The sequence below is a fragment of the Diadema setosum genome, chromosome 5 (assembly GCF_964275005.1).
Source record: "Diadema setosum chromosome 5, eeDiaSeto1, whole genome shotgun sequence".
NCBI classification, from domain to species: Eukaryota; Metazoa; Echinodermata; class Echinoidea; order Diadematoida; family Diadematidae; genus Diadema; species Diadema setosum.
This window is the reverse complement of record NC_092689.1, coordinates 12,653,953-12,667,582: the sequence shown is the minus strand read 5'-3', so window position 1 is coordinate 12,667,582 and position 13,630 is coordinate 12,653,953. Positions and strand designations below refer to the sequence as shown.

Genomic DNA, 13,630 nt, shown 5'->3' with positions numbered 1-13,630 from the left:
CATAATGATATACAGTCAATTGAAATGGGATTTAATTGTGTGTGAAGCTTGATCATCACTGCAATAGGAATTTAACTGGAAGATGAAAGTGCATTCACTGTCAGAAAGGCACCGTTTAAAGTACTGCGCTCACACAGGTGTCGGGTTTGCCACCATGCTCTCGAACTGACTGGAACCGTGTGATGTGAAATTCAAAATCCTGTGAGGAATCATGCAAGGAGTCGTCGTCGCAGAGCGTGGTGTGAATGCACGGTGTGTCCACACCCTCGAAGGACATCAGTCAATGTAGAGCTTTTTGTTGCCAATCGGGTCCACAATTGTGGTTGGCCCAAAACGTGTCACAAAATTATTCTGTCTGAATCGACTCGCCAGGTTCTGAGGTTGACAGTATGAACAAGTTGAAGTTTGTACTTGTTTTCCTTTCTCTTAGAGTTATCATTGGACATTTTTTTTTTATATCTTTTTTTTTTTTTTTTTTTGCTGTGAATTTCCCCACTGCTCTAGCAATACACCAGTGCATGCTTGTCACATTGATTTCTTAGTATTCTCTCCCAGATTGGAATATAACGTAACATTCTAGCCATCTGTTCGGAGAAGAGATCATGTCTGATGAGCTGAGAATAAAGTACATCTGTGTCAGCTCTCCCTATCGCTATCTGTCTGTCCTTACTGGCAGAAGTTTTGATTACTGAGGAAGGTGGTATGTGTTAAAGAAGACCAGGCTGGGATTATTCTGGGACTCTGCAAGTGGGCTTATATGTGCGTGTTTGGGATCACTTTTGCCTCGAGTTGACGTTGCTTGGCTGGCGTGTGAAGTTTGACATCACCCCGTGCGATATTGGAAGCCGAGTCGCGATGATGCTACGCTGGATTCGGGATGCCATCACCATTATGTCAGATGATGACAGCACTGATACATGCGTGGAATCTGACGGGTGTGTATACCACAAGGCAGTAACAACAAGGAAATCCTCAGGAAATCTTGAAAAAAAAACAACTAAAAAACTTTAAAGGGATAGTTTAGTATTGGTGGAGATGAGAATTTGGCTTTTAACTTTTTTCGAGATACCAGGAAACCACTTATGAAATAGTACAGAGGATGCCATTCTAGGAGGAATTCAAAGTTTATTTGATGAAAATCGGTTTTGGTATGGCTGAGGCACCCAAAAACAAAGTAAAACAAAGCAATCGAAATAAAAGCTGGGTCCCAACTTTTGTTAGGATTGCTCTTTTTTTTTATATCTCAGCCATTTCAAAGCCAATTTTCATCAAATAAATGCTGAATTCCTCTTAAAATGACATGCTGTTTCATATTTCATAAAAAAAAGTTTCTCATTATCTCACCAAAAAAAAAAGTTAGATATCTGAAGTTAGGTCTCAACCGAAACTGTACAATCCCTTTAAGTCAGAATGTTTAAACACTAAGGTGACAGATATTATGTGATAAACTTATGTGAGGATAGAATTCTGCAATAATTCTGGCAAAAACTTTTGTGTGTATACCTAAAGCAAAAATAAAATCTTGAATTTGTAGAGGGTATCATATAACTATAAATGACAGGTGCTCTTTGTCAGTCCTGTGTCATTTCAATACACGGATGATTAAAAGATGATCTAACGTATTGTGTCATGAAGTTCACATATTCCAGAACTCGGCTTTAATTCTTGCAAAAAGACTTTTGAGATGGGCAAAAATTGCTGAGTAGAGTGTTACACAATTTGCATACATGCATCATGACCCGTGCTTCCTTTTCATGTTGAGTGAGAAGGGTTATATTCACTTTATTTGTAGGAAGTGCTTACATAACAATTTTTTTTTTGTATTCTCCATTTTTTTTTTAACTTTTAACTACAGTATGATTGAATAGTTTTAAGAATTGTGATTCAAGTTATTCTGGAGTTTGGGACCAGGTTCCCAAACATTTCAAGTGTTTATTATTGTTTATGACTGTACCATTGCATATGTACAACATTCTTATTGACTTTATTCTATGCTGCTTTGCTTTGATTCTCTTCATTTTTTGACTTAATTTTTTTTTTATTATTTATTATTAGTAGTATTTTTATCATTTCAAATTTTGTTGTGATGTTTTTGTAATCTTGTTGATTTGATCAATAAAAACTCAATGAAAAACAAAACATTTCAAGTGTTTGGAGGTCAGCATAAAATCTTTCTCTTTGTGTAGTTGCCTCACTATTGATAGAGCAAAAAGAATGTCTTGCATAATGGCATCTTTTCTGGTTTTCCCCCTGGATTCTGGGTATGATTTTTACCAGGGAACCAAACTTTTTGTTTGTGGTCAAATTAGAAGACCATACTAAAAAAGTTGTCGAGGAAGGAAACGTCTGCTACGGAGCTTACACTTCTAGACATGATCCGTGGACTGAAAATAGTCTCGCAGTTTCTCATACCAGCAGTGGATGGTGTGTGGATGGCAGACGTCTACATCGCTGCTTACCTGATAGCAAAATCTGCCCCAACCATTCTCATTTGTCTGACCCCATTTCCTACTCCCACCTTCATCCACTTTCGTTCTCCAAAAATAAGCAAGCTCGATCAATGACACGCTTGTTTATCATCTAGAGTGACTTCGTGGCTTTAGATGCAAGGCTTTTCCTTAAACATCTTTTGTCCTTTCTCAGTTTTTTTTTTCTTCTTTCTTTTCTTTTTCTTACCTTGGAGTGGGTGGGCTGTGTAGAATTCTGTTATCTTTCTATTATGCCATGTTTTCACCCACTCAGAATGTTTCCAATACTTTGATACGTCAGGTAGACAACCTTTTCAGAGAACTACATGAGTGCAGAGGAGAAAAAAAATTCGGAGATGGGCTCACAAGTCTATCTACCAGGAGAGGTGTGGAGGGCCCTACACCAAGCCCCCCCCCCCCACACACACACACACATACACACACATCCACACACCCACGCCCTCCTCTAGATATTATTATTATTTTTTCATAAGGTTTACTTTGCCCCATCCAATGTTCAAACTGTCTTTTTAGTTGTTGAAGGAACCACATGACAGGCATTTTTCGTTTTGTTTTCATTTCGTTTCTGACTTTGTGGCAGCAGACACATAAAACTCACATGACTCGGGATAGTTCGAAGAAATTCGATTGAAATATACATGCAATGAAATAATGTCTGAGAAAATAAGTGTCATATGAACAGATTTCTTTTCATGTAATTTTCTTCTCTTTTTTATGTGTTTGTGTGTGTCTAGTGTCAGTAGGAAAGTAGGCCAGGCATGGAAAATGCATTGTGTTTGCTGGTCTCATTTATAGATCATCCTAAATTGATCGATCCATGCCTAAAATGACAAATGTGTACAGTGCTTGGCTAAGAGTGATTTTCCCCATCAGATTTCCTGGTTGATGATAGATGACTTGCATCTCAAATAATGGCACATGTGATTATATTTGAAGAGATTGATGGCAAAACAGGATAAGCACGTTATCTAAATATTTCAAAGTAAGTCTGTCATTAGAAAGAGCAAAATAAGACCATTCTAATGATATACCTTGCCAGCTGCATAGCAAGGAATATTCTTCAAATTGTAATAAAGTATTTCCCCTATTTTCTAATTGTTGTGTTTTCTGTTTGTTTGTTTTGTTTGTTTTGTTTTTTTAAGCAGGTTTAATCACAAATATCGCGAACTTAACAAGATTGGAGTTAACACATTTTGCAATAAAACTCTTAATTTGTACCTCCTGAGCAACTCTGCCTGTAAAGATTAATTCTTATGAACCATTTTTTGTTGTCCTGCAATTTGTGCATTGAACTGCCTCACCTCATCAAAATCATTTAACTCTGTAGTACTGTGTATGCCATACTTTCAGCAAGTCTCTTTTTTTTTCCTGCAAATTGGGACTCCCTTACAATTTTACCAGTGGTTGAAGCCATGATCAGGGAGTACAGCAGTGGACGGATAAATATACATGTGCAAGTCACACTAATGTCAGGATCAGAGCTGATAATCATTTTTCACAGGATGTAAAATTGGGGAATAGCACCCTTCTCACGAAATTTGTGCAAATAAAAATCCTGTGTAATATATGGCATATACAGCAATCAATGTTGTTATAGGCTATTAATGTTTTTTTTAGAATGGGCTACTTGTATGCCAAATTTTGAGCAAAAACACTCCTACTATTGAGAGATTGCCAAGTCAAGATGTCAGAGCATAGTGCTGATGGGAATGTGGACAATGATTTTATTTATCTCAGTGTTAAGAAATAAATAGATCTGTAATTCCTTCTTTTCAGTACTGGAGTAGGGCAACATAGCTCACAGGTTTGCGTGTGATGAGAGATGAGCAGGGCAGGCAAATCTTTAGCCCGTTGTCTCTAACATGTTTTAGGGAATGGTATTCTCACACGGCCAGGCACTCAATAGGAAGGCTGGCGTAGACTTTTTGGAAATCTTCCAGCCATAAAAGTGCAATATTTGTAGAGATGGGTTATCATCACCCCTGCGCAGCTTGGCCAACAGTCTTTCTGTCTCATTTGGTTGCGTGGGTGCATAAAAATTCTTGTCACATCATCGCGGTGGCTTGCGTTGGTCTCTCCTCGACACCGAGATACAAGTATGATTCGATTGTAATGGATTTTCTGGTTTCCCCTCTTTATCCTTTCTAGATTTGCTGCCTCACCATTCAATTAAAAAATATTGCTTTTGCAGAAGAGCAATGAAAACAGCAATAAGTTCAATACGCTCCATTTCATCAAGGGGGGGGGGGGGACAAGGGATATACCACAACAATAATGAAGGCAGTTTATGATGGCATACTAAAGAAAATTCTGCTCGATATGAATTTTAGACCATAAGTGATTTCTTCGAAGATTCGAGAAAACATGCTCAGTATGAGCAATTTCAGTATCTTTTTTTTATCAGAGTAAGTTGTTTGCATTAGACTTTTTTGTGTGCGACATGTTTTGTTCGTGTCTTTTATGTTTGTTTTAATATTGGTTCACTTGGTTGGTTGTTTGTTATTGGCAGCCCTGATTTGATGACTCTACTGTATTGTTTAACACACTCAGTTTGGCACCTTGCCAGTGAGTTAAAACTGAAAAGAAAAAGCACAATTCCCCCTGCCATTCCTTGAACACCCCCTACCTGACCTGGCATGACCCCACCCATCACTCAGTGCCCCCCTGTCCTCCGGCCAGGGTAGACCCTGACTCCACTCTCTCTCTCTCTCTCAGCTCCAGCTGCGTGCATCTATTTCTGTCATAACATTTACTCTGCCTGCTGCACAGCGACAAACATGGTATCAGCTGGCGCACCTGGCTCACGAACATGAATCTAAATAAAGAGGGGATGAAAATACTTCACCACAGATAATAGTTAGGTTTGCACAAAGTTTTTTTAATCTTAAAAATTAACTCAAAGTTTTAAACACCAATGATTACTTGTAGTTAAGCACCATGAGGATGTACTCGAAGATTAGCAATCCTAGAAATTAAAGTTTAAAACTACAAGCTAATCATTGAAGATTAAAAACATCGTGTGAACCTAATGACGAACTCAAGCTGAAACATTTCGTCCCTGTGTGCCCCCTCCTTTGTGACAATAGAATCTATACTGTTTCATTGTATCAAAAGATACAATAAATGTACATGACTCCATGGGGGTAAATTGGCACCTCGTCTACACCCACCCTGTCCACTATCCATCTAGTCTAATGCCATCTCGTCTAAACCCACTTCGTCTACTACTTGCCTGCAATGTACTCAATACACGTTTCGCGAGGAACCCTAAATAAGCATATATATGTCCAAACTTCAACACTCCATCCATTCAACTTTGATACACAATCATAAGAATAATAATCCATCCAACTACACGCCCACATCGTAACAACTAGAATAGTCTAATATTCCTCGCGAAACGTGTATTGAGTACATTGCAGGCAAGTAAATTATTCATCTTAGTAGTAGCTATATATTGGCATGAATCATATTTTTGTGTATATGTTTCAACCTTTTTTGGTGCATTTAACCGTTTACATACATCAGTACGTGCCAGACAATAAAAAATACTGATAATGTACTTATAAAGTGTTCCTTTTCATTTTTACCATTCTTATGATTGTGTATCAAAGTTGAATGGATGGAGTGTTGAAGTTTGGACATATAAATGCTTATTTAGGGTTGGAGTTGGGAGTAGACCAATTGGGAGTAGACCAATTGGGAGTAGACGAGTTGGGAGTACACCAGTTGGGAGTAGACCAGTTGGTAGAAGACCAGTTAGGAGTAGACCAATTGGGAGTAGACCAATTGGGAGTAGACCAATTGGGAGTAGACCAATTGGGAGTAGACCAATTGGGAGTAGACCAATTGGGAGTAGACCAATTGGGAGTAGACGAGTTGGGAGTAGACCAGTTGGTAGTAGACCAGTTGGGAGTAGACGAGTTGGGAGTAGACCAGATGGGTATAGACCATATTGGGTATGAACAAACTAAGGGTTGGACGATATGATAACTAGACAAAGTGAATGTAGACTGAATGACTTGTAGACGAGGTGGGAGTAGACTAACTAGTAGTAGACAAAATAGATATTAGACGACATGGCAAATAGACATTGTGAGTGTAGACGATTTGGCTATTAGATCAATTGTTTTGTAGACGAAATGCTCCTTAGACGAGTTGGGTATTAGACAATACGGGTAGTGGGCAAAGTGACTATTAGACAATATGGGTACTGGACAAAACGAGTTGTAGACCAAATGGGTATTAGACTAATCGGTAATAGACGATATGTCAGTAGACCAATTGGAAAATAGACATAGTGGCTGTAGACGAGGTTACTATAAACCTTCATGGGTGGGAAATATAATTCCGCACATTTTTTTTTTTTTTTTTGGTATTCTTGAATATGACAGAACAGTATCACTTTTTTGATAGACTTCCGTTTGAATCTGTAGTCTTCCTGGCAGAGTTGGTTGTAGAGTAAGGAACAATAAAAAATGAAATTAGAATGCCGTTCCAGCCCTCTGTGTGTATCTATTTCAAATCATTTCAATTCCATCCAGTATGATAAAACGCAATGAAAAAGCTTCCACTATTGCACATGTTACAACAAAACATGCATGTCCAATATAACCATCAGATTCAGAACGTTAAATCATTATGAGGAACTGATGGAACGCAGCCAAAAGGACCTGTTCACAAATAGATGAATACTTTCCGCGACAATCTTGGCTTACTCGTGTGCTAGCTTCAATACGTACCCTAGAAACTGACAGTGATACACATGTATACTCCTTAAATGCCCTTCCCTGGTTTGTAAGTTACATCATACACTCTTTATCTTTAAAAAAAAAAAAAAAAAAAAAAAAAATATATATATATATATATATATATATATTTATATATATAGATAATAAAATCGTCGGTTGAGAATGATAAGGGCGTTAAGTGATCACAAAACCCATAGTGTTCGAGAAGACTTAAAGCCCTTCTCATTCTCAACAGACGAATATATATATATATATATATATATAAATATATATATATATATATATATATATATATATGAAGGGTTTGTTTGCAAAAACCGATAAGTCCATTTTTGAAGATTTTAAAGTACTATTTCTGTCATAAAGTACAAAATAATACCTTTTAAATGATATATTGGTCACTACATATAAAGGTATATTTTTGAAGTTATGGTCAAAAGAAGCAAAAAATTTCTTATTATTCTCTTTATTTTTCTTGACCTTTAATCGCAAATATCTCCATTTGGCAAATATGGACTTATCGGTTTTTGCAAACAAACTCTTCATATATATATATATATATATATATAGATATATAGATAGATATATATATATATATGTATATGCATATTTTGACTGGAACATACATATTAACAAAATTTGAGTTTTTAGTACCATTTAGTATTAAGCCCATACTACAGTTGTGTATTTTGTTTTATTTTGTATTGTGTGATTTAGATATGCCCACTGAGTTTCAAAATGTAAGTGCATTTATTGTATAACTCCCCCTTTCTCTCTCTCTCTCTCTCTTTCTCTGCCATCCCCCATCTCTATCTATCTATCTATCTATCTATCTATCTATTTATCTTTTTACTTTTGTATATTTGAACTTTGAATTCCCTCAAATGAGATTTTGAAATATGACAAGTAGGACCCTACTTCCATTTCAACTTATTCACTGAAATCACTAAAATACCACATCTGGATTGTAATATAAAGTGGAGTTATTACATGACACGTGGGGGTCCTGTGAGCTATTGAGTAATTCACCATGGAAATATGACTATAAAATAGACCAATCCAGGTTTTAAGGAAAAAGTTTGTGTTACAGTTATCAAATTGACATACAAAATTTAGACCCAGTTTCCCTTGAAGAAAAAGCTGATGTTAAATTTTTGATGAAACTATCATTTTTGTTTACACTGAAATGGAAATCACAGTGTGAACTGGACTAAAGAATCTTGTGACTTTTTTGAGGGAGGAAGGGGTGGGAGTCATGCAAAAGTCATGGATTCCTAAAAATCATGATAGGTTGTTGTTTGTGTGAATGGCCATGTAGATAACACATTGTGAACAAGAGGGATGAAGGTTGCAAAACATGCACCTCTGCATTCTCAAATTTTACTCTTATTCTTGGATGCTGATGTACAGGTACAATGTAACAAAATATCCTATAAAGCTCTCATCAAGTTGAAATTGGCTAAAACACAAGCTGCTAGAGTGTAGTACAACCTGGCTCCAGGGAGGAGGAAAAAAAAAAGAACTCCAGGGGTTGTCGAGTTGTCCCAAGCCCAGTTTGAGATGACTTCCTTCATCGTCAATGATATCCTCCGCATCACCTCCACCAATGCATGGTGCGGAGTGAAAGATGGATGGTTGGTAGCAGTTTGTTTCACTGTCTGCCAAGTCTGCCGGCTCTAAAGATGCTGAAATTTACTGGCTGCAGCATATGTTGGTGCTTTTTTTATGCTTGTGTGTCTGTTCTTGTTTTTTTTTTTCTCTCTCTCATTGTTGTTTCTTTATTGTCTCGTTGGTGGAGCATATTCCACAAAGTTAGTGGCACTTTGTTATTTGTGAGAGGAAGGAAGTAAGCTGTTGGACTAATGAGGCAATTTCCTCACAGACTTGATATTAAAGCTTCCAGACCATTCCAACCCCTCCACCCCCCCCCCCCAAAAAAAAAAGGGAGAAAAAAATAATCTATGACAACATGATCATGAACCTACAGTAGAAATTACAAATTTGTAAATGGGAATGAAAAAGGGGATATTTTGTGAATATGTGTTTGTATGTTCACAAGTTCAGTTTATTTGGCCAATCTACATCCTCTCTTAACCTGAATTGTTGGCCTGCATATCATATCTTCAGGTTTTGACCAATGGCTTGCCCTTTCAATCCCATTTGCTTTTTCATACCCCCAAAAGGGACCCAAAAATGTTTCTGTAAAATATTGTACTTTAAACAGGAAAAACTAGAAATTAACATTCTCATTGTGAACAAGATGATGTGGTAATTATGCTAGTATTTGGAATTGTTTGTAAAGGTGCCTATGAAGTGGAAAATAAAACTGAATGTCACAGTGGACATTTTCATTCACACACATAGCACTTATAGTTCATTGATTATAGTATGGAAGAGCCCCCAGGAAGATAAAATGCAAAAGGTTTTCTGAAGTGCAGAAGGTCTCTGTTACCTTGAGATATGTACCTACACTGTATAGCTTTTCTTCACCATCATACTGGGACATGTGGTATGAGTTTTCCCTTTCATCAATCTGCCAACATTGTTGCAACCATTGACTCACAGTGCTCCTTCCATGATGAAAATGGAGAGGAAAAAAATTGGGGGGGGGGGTCAGAGAAATGAATTTATGATTTCAATGACTTGAGAAAAGGATTGTTGCACATCAGGAAACTATACAGAGAAGCAATCTTTGGTCATAATGTCTGTCAGCATGGCTATCACACACAATCTGTTCTTTGCTACTGGATTTCCATTTTTCCTTCTTTGTAATAACTGTCAATGTATAGAAATGTGTTTGTTTGTTTGTTTGTTGTTTGTTTGTGTGCATGTTTGTTTGTTTGTTTGTAACTTTACATTTGGTGCAGGGACCCCTTGTAAACCAGACGTGTATGACTCAGAATGGAAGTACCTTGCCTTGGAAGAGAAAACATACACAATTAAAAATAAGTGATGCATGCATCAATGTGAACACAGGCACATACAATGTATGTATGCTTGGACTCCAGGCAAGGTCATTCATTTGTCGTGACTTCTGGGCTTCCAACTCTCACGCAATCAATGTCATAGTCACGCAATTACCCAGTTCTAAACGTCTCACTCATGCTGAACCCTCAAAATAAAAAGGTCAAAAAAATAAATGAGCAAGTCTAAAACTTCTGATATTGTCAACATTTGAAATGCCATGAACCTCAAAGTTTCAAGGTTTTTTGGGCATGCACACCTGCTCAATGTACAAAGTATATGTGTCAGAATCATGACTAGAGTGTGCACCAGATTGAACCCTGTAAAATGTACAATTTTCAAAGTTCCTTCACTCAAGGTTGGCATCCCTGTGACTTCATATTTCATGTCAGGAGATTTTGATACAGTGTGGTTGCCTCCCCCCCCCCCTCCTAATGGTGAGGCTGCTCCTTCTTGGTGTGAGGATATGTGTCATTGAGAGAACGACTTCTTGATGCTTCCCTTGAGGTTGGTCATGAAGCCAGACCGCCAGCAGACCTTTCCTGCTTCTTAAGCCATCCATGCCGAGATCTTGCCATCAACTGTTGTTTCTCTTTTCATATTTTGAGGGTATTTCTCCACTTTCCTTTTTGACATATTCCAGGACATACATGTAAGCTCATGAACAGAGTGGATTGCCCTTGTGACCAAGATGGGTTTATGATGTCTAGAGCAAATTGTCTACCTTAGTGTAAAGGGAAAGAATTGTAAAATGATGACAGTGTGATCTCAGAATGGATATGGCAGAATCGCATTTATCCAAAAAGTGTATATGGAATGAAACAGAAAAATAGATAAATGAAGACTCTGGTGTACAGATAAAGTTCAATTTAGAGAATATTGCGTTTTAGTTTCAAAGAGAAGGAAATGATGCTTTGAATGGTTCTAATTAAGCAACAAGTGTTTGTATAGAAGTTTGATATCAAAGTTTCAAGTTTTTAGCATTGTGAAAAAAAGAATAGATAGTAAAGATGAGATACACTCATTCTGTGTCGGATCGATGCAACATTTTCAGGGTTTTTAGGGGTTTTTTCACAATGGCAAAACATCGCAAAGTTTAACTTTGAGAAGTCTTCACAAAGTTTAACCTCGAGAAGTCCTCACAAAGTCTGCTCATCTGTCCACACCGGCGGGCAAACTTCCCAAGGTCTCAGTTCTCGAAATTAGGGTCACTGGTGCACATGCACAACAAAAGAGGAAAGCGCCCACCCTCTGACAGCTAATGATTATGATGTAACAATGCACACATACATCCCAATGAGCGTGCACTGCGGAGGCACCGCCTGCAAACAATTGGGGGATTGGTCACATGACAAACTTCATGAAGTTTCAGTTGTGAGCGTTCAGACTGCACAAACTTTTAGAAGATTTGAGAGGGGGTTCAGAAATTTTCCTATTTGAGTGGGAAGTTTTGCGAGAAGTTTCACAAACTTCGGGAAGTTTGAGGTCACACCGGCAAAACTTTAGGAACTTAAGGAACATCACAAACTTAAACTTAGCAATGTTTTGCCAGTGTGACCACGGCTTACATACCCTCTTCTTGCTCTTAGGCTGCCCTGTCTGCATCAGTGGTTATCCTCTCATCGTCGTCTGCCAGACGGGCGCAGAGAAAGAAACATTCTCGCAACACACCGTGGGCTCAGCTTCCTGCCGGGGTCTCCGATTTCTCCCGTCAGCTTATTTCGGCTTCTCTTCCTGCGTGTTTAAATACAGTTCATGCCCGTTTTATCCTTCCTCTTTTTCTTTTTTCTTCTGTGCTCTTGTTACAATCCAAGGGATTCCCATAAAACATTCCTCCCCCGGTAATCCTGTTAAAAGAGCATTTTCCAGACGAGAGTACATACTTGAAATCCACGAGAGTGTAATGCGATTACCCTTGTTTTTAATGCTGCCAGATTATTTCAGATTCCGATATCCGCTTCTTCGTCATGGTGTTCTTTGAATTCTTGCCCGAAATGCAGCGAGTCTGTTGGGGTTTGTGTTTGTCGGGAGGATTGAAATGCCGCAGACAAAATGCGATAGTTTGTTTGTCTGTCAAGGTGTCTTGATGTGCGGTGTTTGGGAGTTAGAAACCCATCATAAGATATCATATATCGGATTGAGACTGAAATTTGAACGTGGTGAGACATACAACCGCCAAGTACTGTGAGCTCTTGACATCACTTCAGCTCAGATCATCTTGTTGTGAATGAGGACCAAGCGATGAAACTCTTTCAGTTGGAGAAATGTTCTTCAGTAACATTTTCTTCTCAGTATGGGAGCATTAATGTAAAGAAATTTATGAAATTCAAGGTATAGAGGTGTTGTTCAGAAATGAGGCTTTTACGTCAGGGACATGAAGAAGAAAATGTTCCTAACACCAGTATGGCTACTCACAAGGGCTTGTCCTGTGGCTATGGGCAAGTCAAATTCTTTATAGGCAAGCCTGGGAGTGGGGGGGGGGGGGGGTAATATCAATAGCAAGAAAGTTTGGCCATTGCAAACTAGATAGCAGATACCTTTTGTTTATAAAAACAAAACATGAAAAGTGAAACTTGCAAAATAATACCTGTTTGAGTGATTTGCTATATTCACTGAAGTTGTGATGGAGTCTTGAATCAGATCACTATATTCAAATCAAATATTGAATATTCAAATATACATATATAATTTCATGTGTTTTTCTTTGTTACTTGTACTTGTTAATTGTATTGATATTGTGTCATTATGTGTATGTAAATGTTTTGCATTGTTGGAAATGAAATAAATGAAACAAATCTTTTTCTTGCTGCAATTATCAATTTTTAGCAAAATGCAGAACAAAATCAAATGCATAGAAATATGTGTGATTTATGTGCAAAATTAATTGTTCACGGTTTGGAATTTGGAAGAATATCTATTAAACCAAGGGATACTCATTCAATGTTACTCGAAGACAGTTCCCTTTTAACCTGTTGAGGACGTGTCCCGAGTATACTCGGGCAGGTGTCTATGGGAAATGTGTGTTGTAGCAAAATCAAACCGTCCGTAACGGGTTAACAGCAGATGCTGTGATGAGCCATGATGCTCCTTAGGATGTTTTTAATTTATTGTTTCTTCCAAAAAGGAATGGAAGTTCCATGAATAGAGCTGAACATGTTACTCTTGGTATATTCTCACACGCACGTAAACTATTTTTTGACTCATGAAGGCAAGCCCATAGTTGAAAACTTTCACCCATTCTGGCTCCCAGTACCCAAAACATTTCCAGCCAGTTGCCAGTAGAGTCAGCCAACCGTACACATGATCATCCATCTCGTAATTGAAGTCAGGAGATCAGCTTGAAATGATTCACTCCCAACATTGTTTGCTGTTTTCGTTTTTGTATTTTTCTTCTACACAACTGAGATTGGCTTACATAATAAAATG

The 13,630-nt window shown here is 37.8% G+C and overlaps 1 protein-coding gene across 1 annotated transcript in view; it reads left to right on the top strand.

Moving 5' to 3' along the window:
- LOC140228524 (uncharacterized) overlaps positions 1-13,630 on the top strand; it is a 456,303-nt gene that overhangs the window by 381,650 nt on the left and 61,023 nt on the right. The gene's annotated exons all lie outside the window — the stretch shown is intronic.